At 51.6% G+C, this 21,512-nt stretch overlaps 1 pseudogene; it reads right to left on the bottom strand.

Annotated features, from left to right (window-relative positions):
- Positions 1 to 15,295, bottom strand: part of LOC130159446 (hydrocephalus-inducing protein homolog) — a 64,133-nt pseudogene extending 48,838 nt beyond the window's left edge.
- Between the last annotated feature and the right edge of the window lie 6,217 nt (positions 15,296 to 21,512).

The following is a 21,512-nucleotide window of genomic DNA, read 5'->3' as shown; positions in this document are numbered from 1 at the left end:
TTGCTGCAAATCAGGACTGAAACATTCAATTGATGAAGTTCAGCATAAAATCCCTATCAAGCAGGATTCAACGTACGCCGTATCACGCGACAGAACAGTTGGCAAGGACATTGCCAAGAGATGCTACACACGACTGGGTACTTGTTTTGGTGGTGACGACTAGATCTGGAAATCCCAGAGGGAAGCTGTACAGGGATTTACAAGTTCCTGCCTATGTATTTCCACAGTGAAAAGAAGCAGCCTGCTTGAACAGCATCCTGGAAGCCTGCTTCAACGGCCTTGCCAGGCTTTGGTAGAAGCCTCTTGGACCTTCACATTTCCCAGGAGAAAGAGCAAAGAGCCTTCTCTTGACCCCTGTTTTCCTGGGGAAGAAACTGAAGCAACTCAGGTGCACTAAGGCAGACGGCACGTCTTTGCTGCATTCTGGACCTCAGCTCCTACACCAAAACCTCTGGGACCAAGCAACTCGGAGCTAACTACCAGCCAGCTGAAGTGGTTTCCTTGCAGGTGCAGTTTCCAAAACCCATTACCCTCTCCAGTTCAGCAAACTGGAAAACCAGTGACTGTCTTCTCAGACCAAGAGGAACAGTACAGGCTGTCCACGACACAGCACACATCAGGCGCTTGACCAGGAGACTGCCGAAATGCCACGTGCTTGTGGCCTCCCAGGGGATGGGTATATTTGGTCAATAGGGCCACATAACCATTTCAGAAGGTACTGAAGATCAAGGAGGTTGCTGGTAGCTACTACAGCATGCTAGAGCACTTTCCAGGAGATCTGAGAGAGACAAAGCTCTAGAAAAGGCTCCCAACCCACGCACCAGGCATTTGCTGCACCTTTTGCCTGTGCGCCCATTGGCATTCTGCTTTGGGGCTAAAGTGCAGGTTTGAAGCCGCTGCCAGCTCATCTCCACTTAAGAGCTCATTCTAAAGAAGAATAGTGGATCCAGGGACCAGATCAAACCTACTGGAAAACCAGGTTCTGGACCCCACAGGGTTTTTGTCAGGGTCTCAATACCGGTTGCTTTGATCTGTCACCTCTGATTGCACTTGCTACTATAGACAAACTGCTGGTAAAGCTGATGATAAATTCTTAAATGTCTCTTCCACCAGCTCAGAGCTTGCCCATTTCTTAACACTGCCTTTGGTCTTCAGGAACTGAGCTCCTAGAGCTGTCGTCTGCCACGCAGGATCTTACACAGCCCGAGGGCAGTCCAGCTGCCTTCCTACATTTGCTCGTTCAATCTAACAGAATCAGTCTTGCACGACTGTGCACTGAAGACACCGTTGCACTATAAAACTCCACTCTGCAGCTTGCAGAGTTTTAGCAGAGGCTGCGCCAGGCTTCAAACACTATAATCAACAGCAAACCCCACGTGCCCTGCCCATTTCCAGCCACGGCAGCAGTACAGCAGCTCACGCGCTCTGGCTCCTTTTTGTCGCTGTTTACCAACTGTATTATCACACAACAGTGTTTTGCACAAAAAGAGATGAGCTCCCTACCTCTGAGGGCTGATGCAGTAGCGGGCCGCCCCGTTACCGATGTTGCGAACCAGCAGTGTTTTCTGGGTGCTGTACTTGACTGGACAGGCTGAGAAGTTCACCTGGTCGGGGAAGTCCAGGATAGCTCGGGCACCTATAGCTCGGGGAGGCACAACAAACTTCTCCCCTTTCTGTGATGCAGATGAGCTCGTGGAAATAATCCTGCAGGGAAAGAAACAATCTCAGCACAATGCTTTTAGTACTTTCCCCACGGCAGAAGGAAACCTGCTGTTTTCTATGACTGTAGCAGTATCATTCAGTAACGCAACAGTACTTTTTACCTTCATGAGCTTTCATTCCAGTAGCATGACTTGCACAGGGTCGTTAACTTGCAAAGGAGAAACAACCCCATTGATTCACCTGCTTTTGCAGCAAGCTGGCAGCACCACAATTATCTGATGCTTTGATTCCGAGACACCAGAACAGTCTCTTCATGCAAGGGATCACAGCACTAACGCAGCCTGCTTCGATCGCCACTGCAGACTATTGGAAGCACCACTGAGAACCCAGCTGTGCCACAGCACTAACTCCAGTGCCAGCAACGCGGCGACCTCGTTGAAGCTTGGCAGGGGATGCTCAGGTACACTTTCAAAAGGACTTCACCACATGCATAGTCAACGGTCAGTCTTCGGTGAAATACTTCACAAGCTGGACACGGTAATTGCGGCAGCGTCAGGGCAGTGCAGGGTACGGCTGTATTTCCTGCCCCTTCTCACAGCGTTATAGGGCCAAGGCTGGGGACACGCACCCTTCAAAAGCCACCTGATCCATCTCCCCACACCAGAGCTGGCTCAGCTCCAGACCCAAACTGTTTTTGCGAGAGGTTTCACAAGTACCTAGAAGCGCTAACGGTTCCACCCCTGCCCTCAGCAGCCTATGCCACCTCTGCGCTAGAATTAAAGGGTGTTAGTTCTTCCTGTGTCTGAACTCCGTTTCCCTTTACATCTCACCCAGCCCCAGGGGGCACAGGAGACAGCCCTGGCTGATGCCGTAATCACACCCCTCTGTAAGGTCTGTTCTAGAGGAGTAAGTGACGGCGTGCCTGGTTAGCACACCCACCCCAGGCAGGCGGCATCGGGAGCTGCACACGGGGGGCACTCAGACACCCCACCAGAGCAAAGCCGGCTGTGCAGTCCCAGCCACTGCCTTCTGCAGAACAGAGCCAGGCAATCCCCCCCGCGCCCCGGCTGCCTGGCGTTTAGCAGCAGGAAGGCAAATCAAATTACCAAAATCATGTTACTGTAGAGATGAGCAGAGCAGTCTCCAGATGTATGGCGTGGCATCGCTGCGCTGGAACTATCACCTTGCCCCCACTGAAATCAGTGGTAAATCTGCTGCCATAGGGCCAGGAGCCATTACCCCCAGCAGCGCTCTTATGGATGAGCTGATAAAAACTCTGCTTCTCGTCACTCACTGGCTGCCCTGATTTTTTCCTCAGTGCTTTTAATTAATTTGATATTTTTATCACTGTTGAAGCAGCAAGCGCTTTAGGATTTTAATGATTTAGGAATTGCATACAGCAGCAAACTCCCTTCAGCAGAACCGATCCAGACTCCCCCACAGCTGGGATTGCCTGCTCCCGTCCCCATCCCCTCCTGGAAGGGCCCTAAGGCAGCCAGCCCAGGCACAGACACGTACCTATTGCTCTAACGCAAGCGCTGACAGCCAGCGCCTCACCCACCACCCAGCACCTCGCCTACCACCTGCTCAGCTGGGGTTTAAGCTTGTCAATACAGATGCTGCCCCACCCAAGACAAAAAGAATAATCTCCTTTTCTAGACATCTCAAATATTCACCCTAGAAACTGCAGAAGGGCTTTTGCTTTTCCTATTTGGAAGGTAAAATACTAGGAAGGGAACTGCAGCAAGCAACCTGCATGATTTAATACCGCATTTCAGGAAAGCGTTTCATCTTCAGCAAGTCGTTCTGAGTTAGCAATTTTGTACTCAATCTTGCAGCCTAAGCCCTCTAAAATAAAAGCTATGGGCAGCCCATACGAATTTAAAGCACCTATTATCTGGGTACTTCACGTCCTGCACTGTTTCGATCCTCAGAAACTCATTAGCAAATGAAGAATGTTATTTGCTTTTGTTGTTGTTGTTCTTTTGGCCACACTACTGTAACAAAGGCATTGCAAAGCCAATTGAAAGCTACCTGCCTTATTAAGTCTTGGCATGCCATATTTACTTAGCTCCCTCTTTCAGGTGCCAGGTAGGCAGAGGAGGATGCAAGTTCAGATCAGCAGGAGGATAAAGAAAAAAGGAACTTCAACAACTGGAGCTACTTGGAGCAAGTAAAAGGAAGTAATTGTCAAGGCGTTGTCATTGCTAAGGAGCAAATGGATCAACAGCAATGCAATTAAGAGCCCAAGAAATAAATCCCCCCCAAAAGCAAGCACAGGCAGCCTTCCCAGCTCCGTTGCTGGTGAGGGGCGCTGGGACCACCTGCACAGCAATGCACAAGGGATTTCTCCAGGGACCTGAGGGCAAGGCTAAAGCACCAGGGATTTGGTTTCACAGAGACAACCACGACCTTGAGAGAGAAAGATGCCTCTCGCCATTCATGCAGATGCACATTATGCTCCAAGCCCCCTCTCCAGGGACACCGTGGGTCATGGCATCCCGTGCAAGGCTTGACTCAGCACTTCAGAGCGGGCTGACCCTTCAGCCACGCTCTACCACCCCACCAACGTGGGACCTTGCACCAGGCTGAATGCAGCGCCAGCCCAAACAGGGGGAAACCCAAGGCAAGAGGGGTGCTAGGCAGAAGCTGGCTGTTTGTGACACTGTGAACCCATGGTCCCTTAAGCTTTTGAAAGCTGAATTGCCCTCCCTTGGGGGCAACAGGTTGCAAAGTCTCTACTGCAGCACTGCCTCGTGCTACGAGGGCACTAACCCTGCTACGCACTTGCTTGCAGCCTAGGGGCACAGTTGAGACCAGTTCAAAATGTTGTTCTGCTTCGCAACTGCAAACCCTTAGCAGACTGTTTAAGACCAGGTTTCTAAATAAACGTGCCTGGATGACAGAGGGGTTGCATCCCATCTATGCTTTAAAGTTTGCTGTGTTTAGACACAGCTTCAGGCTATAGGTTTTCATGAAAATACGACTTCATCCTGCATACAACTCCCCTCTCAGTTTCAAGGAAGATACAGACAGTTGTACGATGGTTCCCCTTCTCGTGCTCCCCTGTGACAAGCAGTAAATTACAAGCTCTGGCCTTCCAGGTTTCACCACTGGCGTCTGAACTGGCACCCAAGGAGACTGAAGCAGCTGCTCGTCTTGGGTGTTGTTTCAGGCTCTTTGTAAACTCAGGCTAACAGTAATTACTGTCACAGCAATATCGACCCTAACTGCCCAGAACCCCAAACTCAGATGTCAGTTTCCCTGCATAACCTATCCCAAATGCTTCACTGAAGTCCTTGCAGCAGCCAACTTGCAAAGAAAAAATCCTTGTAGCATGAGGTAACACAGCAAGCCAAGCAGGGAAAGCTCCTGCTGAAACCCTGATATAAAAAAAGGCTGGAAAATAAGGGCCGTGACAACAGAGGAGAGACCAGAGGATGAAGATCCGTTCGCAGCAGAGGGGGTGCCCCTGCGCCTGCCCCCCTCAGCCGCCGGTTCGCAGGAGTCTTTGAAATGAGTCACTTGGCTTCAGGTTCCTGTGGCGCCGCGCCATTTGCCTTGGTCTTCTGCCCCTTTCCTCCTCACAGGAGTCATCTTAAAAGTATTCTTGGAATAGCTTCTGTGCACAACAAAACATCTAGCAGGGCTGGGCTGAATTTTAAAGGACTTCATTTCAGTCATGCAATAACTCACTGTCCTGTCATATTTCAGAGTAATCAATGTGCATTAATTCAGTCTCCACCGAGCATCAGCAATGAATTTCACAAACCTCACAGACTGAACTTGCATTGCCTGAAAACAGTGCACTGCTACAGTGAAAAGAGCAAGAGGACAACACAGAATAAGCTCTGCTATGTTTTTATGTGCTTCTTGCTTCCTTCTTCCTTTACAATAAACTACTAATAAGCCTGAAGGACGCACAAATGGAAGTATTTCTGTCTGTTGTTTATCTGCCAGTCAGTGCCACAATGGTTTCCAGTTCAGCAGAGGCCGTCAGACCATAACGCAAGAACACACGGGAACAGGGGCTGGCACGAGAACACCCACGCTGTACAACTGGAGCCATAAAACAGAAACGTGCAAATCAGACGCAGCAAGAGTAACAAACTGGAAATGTTGCCCAGCAGAAAAATTAGCAGTTCATTTATAACACAAGTGCCAATAAACCAAAAGGCACACCAGCTATTTCTTTTCTGACAGTCCAAGCACATGGCACATTCCCAAATGACTGCGAGACAGTAGGAAACTGCTCATTTTCCAAGAAAGGGCTACATGGCATTTCAGCCACTAACAACTCACATGGCCCTATTACTTAGGGTTTAGCCACAATTTTACTCCTTTCAATCAGGACTGACTTCACTGAAGTCAGACTTACTCCAGGGAAGAACAGATTCAAAGCAAGAGAATGACACAAACCAGCTCCTCATCAGGAAGGCCCGGACCCCACTTCACTGGGTTATCCACAGTCCCTGTGGATCATGCAGTATCAGAGATGTAGGGGTTATTCAAAGGCAGCACTCCTGAGCCTTCCACAACTAACACACAGACATTCTGCAGGCAAGCAACTGCAAGCCCAACACAGGTGGCTTTACAGAACCATCTCCCAAAGCCTGCCTCTTGGCTAAGGGCTTTTCAAGGTGCTCTGCACATCCTGACCATGCTACTGATGCATTTCTAGCTGAGCGACAGCACTCCGGCACTTTGCTGAATCACACTCCATCAAGTATGAGACAAAAAGTCCGATTTGTACAACGTTCTGGTTCTGTTGTATAATCCCCACGTGCTCCTCACCAAGCAGCCCACATCCCTCTCCCAGTGCCCTGCAAGGAGCACAAAACCCAGGTCGGCAGAAACCGCCAGGGTGTCGCTCAAGCTGTGCAGAGGACCTCGCTGGCACAGCTCCCTAATGCCACGCACTCACCAGTTCAAGGGCAAGACAAGGGACAAAGTTCTGGACATGAGTGTTCCTGGGAGTTATCTCACCCTACTTCTATTTGGGCTGATGTTCATGTGTTGCTCTGCTGCTTCTCTGTAGTTAAGAGCAGCTCTTTGCCCTTCATGGGAACCGATTTACTTCCATCCCAAAAATGAATGCTCATGAATACTAATCAATCACATTTTAAAGGAAGCAGTGTCCCCTGCAAAGCCTACCTCGGTGAGATTAAGCTCTTATGTCACTTGGGCAGTATGGAGAACTGCCCTAGGCCAACATCATTTTAACCTTCCATACGAATGATGTAAAACAATTTCTCAGTCCCTCCCCAAAGCAACAGATCATTTCACAAGCATGGGGAGCCAGGCACCACAGGGCATTTCCTCTCTAGTTTGCTACAGCCATGCTGTTTGAGGATAGGACAGGGTGTTCAACTAAGTCTAAGCAGCAAACGGAAGATGAGAGACTAGCTGTGCCCAAAGAGAGCCTGCACCTCTGGCCTGGTGCAGAAACACCAGCTGGCTCAGAGCGACCCCCTCACCTTGCATCACCCACAAAGTCACGCAAAGAACTGTGCCAAGAGGCAGCAGAGTGCTGGTGCAAAGAGTCAGCCTGTCTGTCTGTGTTCCCCTGCAGGGCTTCCTCCCTTCCATGCCAGGTACCAAACCCTTTTGCGTTAACAAGCCTCCAGGTAACACCGCCGCCCCTTCACATCACGGCACAGTGCCAGACTTGCCAGGGCCACAGCACCGACGTTCCAACCTCCGAGCAAAAGCACGGCACACGGGGCAGGGAATAGGTGCCAGCTGACACAGCAACCACAGCCCCATGCACGCAGGCACAGCCACACCAGCGTGACTGCCCAAAGGCTCCAGGCTAACACTCTGCCTGCAGATGCTACCTGCCCCTTCACTCCTGTGTGCGCTCCAGATGCCTCAGTCCTCTGCAGCACACCAGCCTCCTGCTGGTTAAAGACATCTGGAGCTCAGCGTGTCTGGGCCAGGCTGGCTCCCTGCCACGAGCACAGCGCATCTTCTCCCCTAGAATCACAGCTGGAGCACAGGTGGGCAAGTATTCTCAGGGGCAGCACAGCGGCAAGGCTGGAACACAGAGGGTATGAAAAAGCATCACCTTCGCTCCAGCCCAGGGTGAGGCAGGGAACTGGTTGCCAGATGGGAAAGGGGAAAGCTCTCTGGATCTAGCCATTCCCCTAGCGTTTTCCATCATAATTAAGCCCCTAACATCGAGTAGAGAGGTGCGATGGCTAAACACCTTATCAGCACCCCTCCCTGCCATTTCCCTACTGTCCCACGTGCGCCTTCCCCTGAAAACGCCCAGGAAAGCACGGGGAGGGAACGCACAGCTCGTCAGTCCCTGCTGCGGTGGCATCGCATGGTGCTGCCAGCCAGGAGGTGACCAGCTGCAGGCTGCCTGACCACAGCCTAGAGCAAACCTCGCAGCACGGCATGGGCTATAACCGGTGTGCAAGAAAAGTGCCGGCTTCAGAGCGTTCCACCGTCTCACTACCGCGGCCAACACGATACGCATTCAAGAACCGACTCCAGTTTTCAAAGGTGGTGGTCCTCACTCTGATCAGGCTCAGCTTTGGGTCCTCCAAACAACAGGTTTGTATTTATGCAAACAGGCTTTTGTATTTATAATTATCAGAGCAAACCCGTAATTATGCAGCAATGGTCAGATACTAGAAACCAACACCATGAGAGGCCACCCCACCACACAGTGCACTCTTATCCCTGAAGCCAACAGACATGGCATTAAACGTTCCAGCACCGAAGGATAATCACAGTCTGAAGCATAGAAGAGCCTCCAGCCTATGACAGCATCATCTTCACCACAGGAAAAGTTTCCCCCAGCTGCAGATCCAGTGCAATGCCACCGAAACCAGGACAGTGCCTCAAAAGCCACAGCAGATGCCCTGTTCTGAACCCAGCCCCGCAGGTTCACCTCCCACTGAAGGCACACATCTCTCGGGACCTCCAGTCTCACCTTGTTCTCATCAGGGGAGAAAACGATGCGGAAAGTCGCAAGCATGCCAGGCAGTACCTTGCGGCACACAGCATGGTGGCTGATCAGCTTGAAATAAGGTGAGCTCTCCAAGATGACCTTCACCAGCCCAGGAACCTGCAGAAAAGAGAGGAAAGTATGATCTTGCAGCTTGTGGAAACAGGAGGAGAAGAGACCTGGTGATACCACCTTCACAAAGCACTTTTAGCTCTGGAGGTACATGCACGTAACACATAAGAGTGAACATTAATCCCTTCTGCCTGGGCAAGACAGCTCGAGGCCAGAGGCAGCAGGGCGATGAAGGAAGGGCCAAGCAGGGAAGACACCAGCAGCACGGCGGTATAATATCTGAATCAAGTCACCCGTGTATTCAATAAGCCCAGAGAATCTGCTGGCTTCTGCCCGTACACATCCAGGCAGACATGCCCCTAGAAGGGGCATGTATTATCTGAACGCCAAACAGTACGTGTTAATCCTGGCGGAAGGAAGAAATTCACTTTAACGTGCTGGGTTTGAGCGGGGCAGTCAAGCTGCAGTGCTACAGCCATGTAGGCAGACCAGCAAGAGGAGACCACGGATACTGTGGCCTTACTGGGAATAAAAGCAGCAAATGAAGAGCAAAAGGAGGAAACACAGGAAGACAAAGAGACAACCCCAGAAACAGAGAGATGGCTGGGAAAATCCAAAGGGAGCTGGAAAGAAGCAAGGGAGAAGCACAATATGCTACAAGGAAAGGCTGATGCAGAGGATGAGAGCCAGCAACCTGGCCAAGTGATGGAAAGCCAGGCGACCCCCCAGGCTGTGCCTATCAACTAGGGGCCTCAAAGGCATTTTCTGCCCCGAGATACATGACTGGCACTGCCTGGTGGTGGTTTCATTATTAAAAGCCAACCTCTGCTCTCCGGAGGCTCCTGCTGCCTGTGACTGTAGCCAGGCAGCTGCCAGTGCAGGCAAGCCAGATCCCTGGGGACCCCTGCCCACCCCCAGCAGTCCCTGCAGGCACCCTGCTGCACGGTTCTGCCCTCTGGGGCACCACCAGCACACAGACAGCACACAGGCATTTTCCTAGCACATAGAGAGCAACCCCTGAGCGCCAAATCTCAAAGTCTGAAGCAGGTGATTTGGACTGGTGGGCAGCTTCACGGATCAACAACAACCCCACATGAGGCTTGGAAAAAATGGAGGCTCACTCTGCACCACCCACCCGAGCCTGGTAACCCGTGGCCAAGGCAGTCCTGAACTCTCCAAACGCCCTTGGAACGCAGCAATGTCCTGGGGCGGCGAGTTCCAGGAGCCAACTTCACAGTGCAGACAAGCATTTTGGTCACCATGTCCCTTAGAAGGGGAGCACGTGTGGCTCAGACCTTCAGCAAAAGCCACCCAGAACATCTGAGGGTGCTGAGGAACAGCCTGAAAATAGAAAAGCAATTTTTACAACACAGGTAAGAGCAGGAAGTATATAGTACAGCACTTCTGTAGCTGCATGATTACAGAGCCTCTATGCGGAATATATTTTGCTGTCAGCTGGATTTTTATGGGGCAGACAACTTCAGGCTACCATGCAGTGTAACTCAGTATGATTCAGAGGAATGTGGGCAACTGGCACGAAAAACTTGAGACGGAGCACAACGTTGCTTTTCTCCAGGACATCGCCAAAAGCCAACCAATTTAGAATATAACACCCTCGCAGGATTATCCTCTCTGTCTTTCTATATTTAAAACATACCAAAGATTTTCCTGGAGCTTATCTTACTTTTACACCCATGCTCTCCAGTGGTTGAGCTCTAACTAGCTTCAAAACTACATTGTTTTGGGAAAAAAACCACAGTTCACACATTGCCTCCCCCTTCACAGGGCACATAAATCCCAAGGTGCAGCTTTACACAGTACAAGTTTATTATCATTTACTGGGAATGGCAGAAATGTTAATGCAGATGATCTTTTCCACTTGAGGAAGCATGAATAGAGCAAATTAACTGTTTGCCTGTTGGCTGGTACTTGGCAAAGATAAACATTTTGAAGTGCTGCATGGATAATGGAGCAGGTGAAGCCAAAGACTCAGTGGGAATGAAGCAGAGAGTAGGAAGAGAGAAACTGAGGACTGAGGCACATTTTAATCAGGGACGAGGATACCTACAGCAAAGACTGCCCAAAATTCAGCGCAGATCACACCAGTGGCATCCCCCGGGTGCAGGCACACATGCTGCATCTTATCAATGTTCCCAAGTTAAATGCCAGACCAGGAATGGTGCAGTACTCTCCCGGAATAACTGAGGGAGCACACCCGCATCCTTCCTTGCCAAAGGGTCTTCCATTTTCACCCACATCCCTGTCACAACCTGTTATCTCAGGAGATACTTGGACTTGCTGTTCTTCCACCTGCAGTATGCCTCGACAGCTTTTTTTTGTTGTCCACCTGTTTGCCCTCCCCAACAGGGAAATTTGGAAAGGAGGCGAATTCACCGTCTCTTGTGCACACTTCCATCTTCCCATCCCACCCTGCCCTCACGCATACCTCTTCCTCTTCATTACAGAAGAGTATCCTTAATTACACCCCTCTTTCTGACCTGTCTCTACTGCCCGTGCACTTACTGCTACGTATCAAGAGAAACCCCTGCGTGTATGAAAGTGCGCAGGGAGAGAACACCGAGCTCAGCTCCTTTCCTCCCTCCTGCCTTTTCCCACCAGCTTGCCCTTGGCACATGCCTCATTCCAGCAAACGTTTCCCCAGCTGAAGTTCAAAAGGTCCCAATTTCCCTCCTGACAGTGGAACAAAACTGCTGACATTTTTCAGCTTTTCCATTCTCACCTTTCTTGGGAAGTCTCAAAATGATCGTTTTTTTCAAGTAAAGGTGGAGACCTTTGAGGGCACTTTACTCCAAACAGGCCGTGGCTCTCCAAAGGGGAAGCAGAGCATCACGTTGTCTCAGGAAAACCTGAGCAGAACCCAACTAAGCTTAGCAGGAGCCTGAAGGGGCACCTAATGGCCTCCCGCTGCTGCTGCTAAATCAGCCTGCTTCCACTGCTGTTTCAAAACACCTTTCCTGAAGCGCTGTTACCACTAATTATAACTTACTCCAGCATAAAGTGGAGAAGACCCCACCCCGAGCTCTGACAGCCCGTTCAGCTCTCTGTGCAGCTCACCCAGAGGCAGAGGTGCCCTGTGGAAACTGAGATTAACCACGGAGCCACCAGGACGCGGTGCACACTCGAGGGAAAGCACGAGGGCAGGGAAGAACTGTACAGCCCCCAACATTCCCACCCGTGCAGGGCTGCCACGGGGAAAGGTGCTGACCAGAAAAGCTCCTTTCAGCTAGGTACCACCAACACACAGCCAAAACCAGGGGGAGAAACCTCAGCATGGCAAGATTTCCACCGTCTTGCAAAATAAAGGCGGTGAGACGTTTTATTCTGGATGCGCTGTGCTGCAGCAGGCGACTGGCTATGCTGTGCACCGCGCGGATGACACTGCTCTCCAGTTCCAGCACAGGGTTAAACTTCCACATCCCAGCACTTACCTTGTCCACGTTCCTCAGAATCAGTGGCACTTCATAGACCTCATCGGGGACGTAGCTCTGAAATACCACCTCTGATGGGAAAGGCCGGAACAAGCTCTGTTCCGGGGCAACTGCCGAGAACTGGAGATGCAAAAGAGAGCAGAGAGTTTCAGCCGCGGGGAGAAAGACTCATCGGTGAGAGAATACAACACTGGCCTCCAGCGAAGGACAGTCCCTTGGTGAGTACGCCTGCCCAGCTCACGCTAGGGGAACAGAAGCTCACCCACCTGTGTTCTGAGCAGATCAAAAGTTTCTGGGCCACACTGAGCAGGCTCAAGCGAGCAGCTCTTTTGGCAGGTGTTTCTCCAGGTCTCCTTCTCCAACAGGCAAGGCAGCACTTACCTCCGGCAGAGCCCTGGGCTAACACGGTCACACAGCTCCAGAGCACTCACTGCAAGAGCTGTAAGCACTCGTGGAGCAAGGGAAAGCCAAGAATTTACAGGAGACCCCATGGGAAACAGTTTGGGGATCATCTTTACTTTGAGACACAGAGACCGAGCCCAACACATCCTCAAATCTCTTTTTTGACACACAGCCCAGAAACCAGGAAGAAGAGAAGACAGGCCAGAAAGGAACACCGCCGTTAAGAAAGCGACAGATGAGGTGGTAAGTTCCAGGTACTTTCCCAGCATCACTGGGCAATCTGAGTAAGGCTGGACTTGGCATCTCCTTTTCCCACGAGCTTTAAATGGATGCTTCATTATATTCTATTATTGCCAGTTTCTTTAATACCACTACAGAAGCAGGTCTGAAAACATACAGAAACAGCAAATGCTTACAGCGCCGAGGCGTTACTTTGAGAAAACTCCTCCCTGCTCTGCCTCCCCCCTTCCAGCTGAACTCTTCACACTCACAAGACACAGGCACGTCTCCTGCTTCTCCACAGGAGTCAGGGTCGTGCTGAAGCCAGCGGCCACAGCACACGGCCGGTTCTGTGTGCGCTCGTCCGAGGCGTTCCCAACCTCACGCGCTGTCTAGGGCAATCCTTAACCAATTTGCTACAGGTCTCTCGCTGGCAGTTTTCCACTCAACAGCCTACCTCAGTCATCTACCCCTTTGGAACGTGTGTTATACTAAGCAGATCTGTAAGAAAAGCAGCTTTAAACACACGTGTAAATAAACATTGATCCAGATAAAGCACACCCACTCCCCTCTGCCCAGGGCCATTCCCCTGTGTACCCGGCAGCCTGAAAAATCTAACACCCTGTACGGGTCCCACTCGATGGTCCAACCCAAAGCATTCATGCAATTGCTTTAGCTACACCTTGAGTAGTTACCGTAGGCCCTCAGCCCTCAAAGGCCAACGCTGCCACCACTGAGGGCATCCTATGACCCCAAGTGTTCGACAGAGACTACACCAAACCAAGGGCTGGCTATTTCAGCACGAAGGTGGGAAATTGCAAGCTTGCATCCTTGTGGCCCGTCCCAGCCTTCCCCCAGTATCATGCTTTAGCCGCAGTAGCTCATCTCCAGCAAAAGCCACCAACTTCAACAGAGGTTGTTTATAGGGGCTTAGCGCAGGTCAGGACTTCAACATCTCACTGGGGAAAAATGTTTTACCTTTCCCCCAGCAGAAGGAACTCCACACCGGCAGCAGTCTGAAACAACAACAGGACTTAGTCACCAAGGCATTTAGATAAGCTGGAGGCAAGCCTGTCACAAGCACGCGCTCTCTTCAAACGTCACATCAAACAGCAAGGAAAAGGGCAAGAAAAGGCTACCTTACGATGGGAGGCTTCGCTCATGTCTAGAATCTGGATAATCTGGGGTCGCCGCATCTCCCGAGTGCTGGCCAGCCTCTGCTTGGTGGTAAGAGACATCTCCTTCAGGAGGGCAGAGGGAGTCAGCTGAAATGCAAAACACCAGCAAGAGCTACAGAACTGCCTTTATTCAGAAAGGCTTTTCTTCTTCAAGAGCCACCGATGAATAATTTGTGATCATAGCCGCTAGGATAGTCCTGGAAGTCCCATAATTACCTGTTGAAATATTTACCATTAGTAAATTAATGATAGAGAGTGCAATACACATGCTCCAAACAAGTAGCTTTGTCCCGTTAGCTTCTCCTTCGTGATTTGATGTGACATGTTGGGGGTTTTGCTCTTCGGGCTTTTGTTTCCTTTCCAGTTTGGCCGGAGTGAGCCAGTGACCTTTGAAAAAGGTTGGGAGGAGTTACCAGAAATCCCTTAACTCCATCCTTGCACAACGCTCACAACCACCACACATGTGGAGATGTCACTGCTGGGTGAGTCAGGAAAGCAGAAAATCAGTGTTGTGCCAAGACTGAGGTGGAGAGGAATGGCTCCAAGTTTTAGTTATCTCTTTTGAATTAGCACTTGTTTTCTCTGTTTGGGCCTCCGAGACGCCTCCACAGAAGTATGCAAAGGTATCTCCTCGACAGAGCTTCAGCACCAGGTCATCTTCAGCCAAGTGAGCTCTGGTCAGCAAAGGGCCGTCTGAGGATGGGGAGGAGGAATTGCCCTGACTCCGCTGCTGTCTGCAGCGCTGGATCTGTGCTCCACACGGGATACGGGACAGAACAACTGTTTTGGAACCTGCTCCATCTGGGACCAGCCATACCTCTCGAAACCTTCAGGCAGAGTTTGAGCAGCCCACCACGTGCCCAGCTGCCTGGAGGGCAGGTATGGTCAGAGCAGCGCTGGCCAGCATCCCGAGGTGACAAAACGTTACTGCCCACACAAAGGGGGCGGAGAGAAGCACACGCTCACGCTTCAGCTATTCCGGTGCAATGCCCGGTACGTTCATTTAAACTGGCTCCAGTGGCACATCCAGACACAACTCTGGACTTCCCCTGAAGCAGCACACAGTCCATCCCCTACTGCACCATGGTCACCACCTCCGACAGAAGCATGGCAGCAGAGAGACGGGGAGGTGGTGTCCAGCTTCACAGTGCTGCCAGACAACAGGAGGGGCAGGCAGAGGAAGGACGCGGGGGCAGTTTCCAGCCTTACACAGCTCCTACCTGGCCGCAGCAGGTACTTACAGTTGCAGGCTTCTCTGTCCCTCTGGCTAGCTTCGGCTTACGAGGCACTACCACTTGGCTCGGGAATCTACCAGCCATCCTGGAGGACCCCGTGAACCAGCGGGGCTTTCCAGTGGCCATGCCTCAGCTGACCTGCAAGGAACAGCAACGGGACTTGGAAAATCCAGCATCCCCTTCCATGGCAGACCCAAAGGAGACAGCTGTGTCTCCGGGCTGTGGCTCCTTCATAACTGGAGAGCAGCCGGCATCCCCACCCTGTTTCATAACTAGACCATATTTCAGTGGCAGAGTTAAGACTGATAGAAGTAAAAGCCCAGAACAAACACTCCAAAACAGCCTTTTGCTGTGGGCGCAGTCCCACAAGCCACAAACACACATCAAAGACTGCGGCCACTTCTCATCTTCTCCCCCTCTGCCATGTATTTTGGAACTATTTGCTGGAATTATTATCCAAATCTCTATTAATACCCAAACTGTCCTTTATTACTCTTTAAAAGTTTTTTGGTGGGAACAATGTCACTTCACTGCTTCATTTTGCAAAAACAGCTGACCCGATGTGACTTTGTGCCTGACCCTACTAAGTGCTCAGAGTATTATGAACAACCTTAAACCCAGGGATCGCTGCTGCCCCAAGCATCAAAATCAGACTGCTCTCCTACTTTGCAAACCAAACACCCATCCTTTGTGCAAGGAGGTTGGTGATGTTTTTGACTAAGGGACCATAGAGTTCAATACTCTGATTAACAACTATGGTTTCTCAAAGCTAATTTGGTTAGGTTACAAAACTTATCCAGCAAATATGACTCCTTCCAGGCATGAAATTACCACGCCCAAGAGCCTTTCTCCATGGAGAACGAGGCCCTTATTTTTCACTTACTAACACCCAAACTCTAGGCTCCCTACAGGCATTAAAAGCTGTAGCAGCAGAAATAAAAGCATGAAACCATTAAAGTCGCATGAGCAATTAGCTCAAATAGAAATACAACAGATGTGACAGCTTGGCCACTTCAGGCTATCCTAATGGCAGTTCCTCTCAAGCATCCTTATCCTGCAGGCAGCATGGCTTAACAGGTCCATGGGCCATCCTTCTTCTATCACCAGCCTGCTGACAGCCTCCCCATCTGTCTCTCAAAAAGTGGGTGTGCAAGAAAGGGAAAGAAAACACCCCCAGAAAGTGGGTCTCAAGCACCGACAAAAGTCAAAGGTGAGTATGTACAGCATTTACTAAGCACTACTTTGGACGAGAAATCGTTTCCCCTCCCTTTCTGGCTAACTGGACCAAGGAACAGATGGATGTCCCCACCTCTTTTTTTTTCTGGGACTTGAAAGACCAGTGGCCTCAAACCCAGCTCTACCCTAAAATTATTTTACATCCTGACAATAAGTAAAAAATCACAGATCCTACCCCCTCCTGCTTCCTCCTGTTCCACATCATTTTTCTTCATGTGGACTTGCTGTACACAGCTAGACACCATTCTATGCAAAGACCACCATTCCCTTCCCCTCAAGTTTGACCCACATCCTGCAAACGAGGCAATACTTTCAGCTCATTACTCCCGAAACAGCTACAGCATTGCGCATGTTCACGGTACCAGGCCCTTCATAGTTTCAGGGACATTTCCTTTTGTCCCTGCCAGGAACATGAGAGAACAGCACGGTCCTACGGACACAAGGGCATGCTGCAGCTGGAGCTCGGATTGAAAGCTAGAAAGAACTATTCGTTAAGAGAGAAATCTAATGGGGATGATACAACACTAATCTGGGTATCAGTGCTTTATTACTGGGTCTTGAGAGTAACTGGATTATTTGTTTCAATTTTCTAACTATAATTTCACTTCACTTGAAACTAATCCTGCTCATCATGCCCACACCAGTTATTTCCAGAGGGCTTCCAGTCTGCATGCCCCCATACCAGTCCAGCAGCTTCCCCTACCCTCTAGCCCCAGAGTTAGGCACTTCCAGAGCCCCACTTCCCTGGAGCCTGCAGGGACCAGCCTCCTGCATTAGGAGGAAAGCAGCAGAACTAAGAAAGCAGCCACATTCTCCTGCGGGGGCAGGACAAAACAGCAACCGCAACACAGCCCACCTCCAGCCACCACCCCTGGCTGCTGCACGGGGAGCTCCATCTTCCCCACCTCAGAGAGCCCTTCACCCCCCCCAGAAATTAAGGACAGACTGCAACTGCCCCTCTGCTCCAGGCTCAGGGCACAGACGGCTCGGGCACCTCGACTGTGGGTTCAGAGCATGAACGCCCCAACCCTGGGCAGGGGAACCAGCTGCGCCAGGACACAACAGCTACCATCACCTCAGAAAAGCAATGAGGAAATATACCCAGGGCTGGGGTACAATTCCTGACGTGTCTCAGGAAACCCAGGTGTGCCAGAGCAGGGTGCCAAGCTCCAGCCTCCTCCCCCACGCTCCCTTTACTCCAGTACCTACTAGTACGTACTGCTGTGCTTTTGTGCTGAGCCTCACATGGCTGCCAGGGCAGGGTGAGAAGCAGCAAGAGAATTCCTGCCTGGCACCTTCTCCAGGGGAGCCGTGCTGCACTTTGCCAAGGTGAGGTTTTTTGGCTCTGCATGATTTCAAATGTGAGGGGTCTGTTTTCTCACCACAGAAAGCAGGGAGCAGAAATTTTGTGCTGTACCTCACATGGCTGCCAGAGCACGGTGAGAAACAGCAAAACAATTCCTTCCTAGCATCTTCTCCAGGGGAGCAGCGCTGCGCTTTCCCAAGGTGATTTTTTTGTTCTGTGAATGATTCCAAGTATGAGAGGTCAAATTTCTCAGAACAGAATGCATGGAGCAGAACTTTTGTGCTGTTCCTCTCATGGCTGCCAGGGCACGGTGGGAAACAGCAAGAGAATTCCTACCTGGGATCTTCTCACCATGTCCTTGCAGCCACGTCAGGCACAGCAGAAAAGTTCGGCACCCTTCTCTCTGTGGTGAGAAATTGGACGCCTTTACATTGGCAATCATGCAGAGCCCCAAAGAGTCACCTTGGCAAAGTGCTGCACTGTCCCCCTGGAGAAGGTGCCAGGCAGGAATTCTCTTGCTGCTTCTCACCCTGCCCTGGCAGCCATGTGAGGCACAGCACTAAAGTTCTGCTCCCTGCTTCCTGTGGTGAGAAAACTGACCTCTTTTCATTGGCAATCATGCACAGAAAAAAAAAATCACCTTAAAGCGCAGCGCTGCTTACCTGGAGAAGATGCCAGGCAGGAATTCTCTTGCTGCTTCTCACCCTGCCCTGGCAGCCATGTGAGGCACAGCACAAAAGTTCTAATCTCTGCTTTCTGTGGTGATAAAATTGATTCTTCAGAGTTACAATGGTTAAAAGCCCAAAAAATCACCTTGGGAAAGTACAGCACTCCTCCCATAAAGAAGGTACCAGGAAAAAATTCTCTTGCTGTTCTCTACCCTGCACTTGCAGCCATGTGAGGAACAGCACAAAAGTTCTTCTCCCTGCTTTCTGTGATGAGAAAATGGACCCAAAGTTTTTGCACTCCTGCAGAGCCAAAAGAAAAAAATATATCTTGGGAAAGTGCAGCACAGCTCCCCTGGAGAAGATGCCAGGCAGGAATTCTCTTGCTGCTTCTCACCCTGCCCTGGCAGCCATGTGAGGCACAGCACAAAAGTTCTGCTCCCCGCTTTCAGTGGTAAGAAATTTGACCCAAGCATTTTGCACTCATGCAGAACCAGAGCTCACCTCAGCAAAGTGCAGCACGGCTCCCCTGGAGAAGATGCCAGGCAGGAATTCTCTTGCTGCTTCTCACCCTGCCCGGGCAGCCATGTGAGGCACAGCACAAAAGTGCTGCTCCCTGCTTCCTGTAGTGAGAACATTGACCCTTCAGAGTTGCAGTCGTTAAGAGCCAATAAAAATCATCTTGGGAAAGTGCAGCCCTGCCCCCCTGGAGAACATGCCAGAAAGGAATTCTCTTGCTGCTTCTCACCCCTCCCGGGCAGCCATGTGAGTCAGCACTAAAGTTCTGCTCCCTGCTTTCTGTGGTGAGAACATTGACCAAAACCTTCTGCACTCATGCAGAACCAGGGCTCACCTTGTGAAAGTGCAGCACTGCTCCCCTGGAGAAGGTGCCAGGCAGGAATTCTCTTGCTGTTTCTCACCGTGCCCTGGCAGCCATGTGAGGCACAGCACAAAAGTGCTGCTCCCTAATTTCTAAAGTCAACAAAATTGACTGTCCACAGTTGTACTCATGTAGAGATAAGACTTTCTTACTCAAATGCAAAACCCAAGAAGCCACGTAGCCTTGGGAACCCCCTTGTCCTTCCGTGTGGCTGGTGACTTCCCATGGCTTTTCTGCAAGGCAGGAGAAATAACCATGAATTTGGAAGCCCACGTAAATTCAAGTACACTTAGTCCTCTGACAGTCACTACTTATGGGCCAGCGGTCCTCTCACCCCTCCACAGATCTGCCTCTTAGTCCTCTAGCAGTCATTCTCCATGGAGGGACCACAAGTCCTCCACACCTACCTACCAGCTCACCAGAAATGAGTCAGACCACGCCAGAAGTGACACTGCCTGACCTGCAGGAGATATATTAGACCAGTAATGATGGTTTCAAGACAGAAAAAACACCACCATCCACCAGCACAGCAGAAAAACAACCAGAAGAAACTTCGTACACAAATCAAAGGCACCCATCCATACTGTACAAAGGAAAAAAAAGCTGAAAAAGGCACTCTCCACAAAAAAAAACCACCACACAGATCACAAGATAAGATAAAAATGCCATAACCCCAGGAACACAGGGCCAACAAACACAGATTCTGTCCATAACAATAACACACTTTGACACTAACTTGCTTGACCTCTGGCATACCATAACCTTGTTGCCGCCAAACCCCAGCACACTGTAGCCCTAAGGCAACACAAAATGGAACACAAAGTCCCTGGAGATCTCTGCCAGGGCCTTCAGGTGGTCCCTGACCTCAAGCATCACAACCTTCAAGTGAGAACAAGATGGAGGCACCAGGACAACACCGCCATGCGTCTTCACACCCTGGCAAAGGGCCTGAGATAAACGCTCCTGGGCAGAGAGGCTGAGGCACTCGGAGGCTTTGAGCCAGCCCTCCACCACCACAGGGCTTCAGCTCATCATTTCTGTGTCAGAGCCACCAGGCAGGGGGCCCCATCCTCCCTGAGAGACCGCTCAGGGCACCTGTACCCAGCTCCAGGGGGCTGGATACACAGCCTCGGATCCGTGGGGGGAGGGGTGCTTTAATCCTGGGAGCAGGATTTCTGACAGTGCCCCTGAGGAGGAAAGCCTCCTCAGGCCTGGAAGCCTGAGAGACATCCCTGCGCTGCTCCACATGTCACCAAAAGCAGGGGCTGAGGAAGGCTGCTTTGGGGCCCGTCGAGGGAACCAGCTCCCCTGGGCTGCTCTGCGGCCACCGGCTGCCGTTGCTGTCGCGCGGGTCTCAGTGCTGCTCTGCAGTCGGCCGTCACCTCCCCGCGGGACACTCCCCAGCGCAGCACACGTCTGCACTGGCTCTCCCTGGGCACAAAGATCACAAGCGAGGGACGGGCTTGGCTTTGCCCCCAGTCCCAGGCTGCCACCAGAGAGACCTGCCACCCCCGCCCCAGCTGTGCGATGTGGGCACCACGTACAGCTGCAGCTGTGGGTCAGGGCAGCTGTGGGCAGGGGGCAAGCCCCGTGGCGGTGCCCCCGGCGCTGGCAGCAGGCAGAGCTGGGGGAGCGAGGGGCAGCCCAGGGCAGCCGGCAGCCGGCGGCGGGGCCCGGCAGGGTGCAGCACCCTCAGCAATGCCCGGCTCCTTGCGCCTCGGCCCCAGGGCTGCAGCGCAGGGCTGGCCCCAGCCGGGGCTGGGCTGGGAACAGCCAGGCAGGGCCCCTGGCACCCCGGCACGCACCTGCTCCCTGCGTGGGGCGGCCTGGTCCTTTGCAATCGACCCCGTGGCATCCAGAGAAGAGCCCTGCGAGCCCTGCCCTGGGCCTGAGCCATCGCTGCAGGGATGAGGCCTTCCTCGGCGTCTGTCCCTCAAATCCCTCCCTCCGGCCCCCACGGTCCGTCCCTAAAACACTTCCCCTCGCCCCCGGTCCCTGCTGGCCCTGAAGGCTGGCCACAGCACTTGGTTTCAAGCCTGAGCTGGTCATGTCATGGCTGTTCTGGAATGTGGTACAGTGAAAGGAGAGACTGAAATGGCAAATTTTTCCCCCCAGGGCGGTCAAATGCTGGCAGAGGTTGCCCAAGGAGGTTGCGGAGTCTCTGTCCTTGGAGATCTTCAAAGGCCAAGGGCACACAGTTCTCTGCGACCTGCTCGAGGCGAGCGTGCTGGAGCAGAGGGCTTGGCCCAG

The sequence above is a fragment of the Falco biarmicus genome, chromosome 15 (genome assembly GCF_023638135.1).
Source record: "Falco biarmicus isolate bFalBia1 chromosome 15, bFalBia1.pri, whole genome shotgun sequence".
Classification (NCBI taxonomy): Eukaryota; Metazoa; Chordata; class Aves; order Falconiformes; family Falconidae; genus Falco; species Falco biarmicus.
The sequence above is the reverse complement of the archived record's forward strand: the minus strand, read 5'-3'. Positions and strand labels throughout refer to the sequence as shown.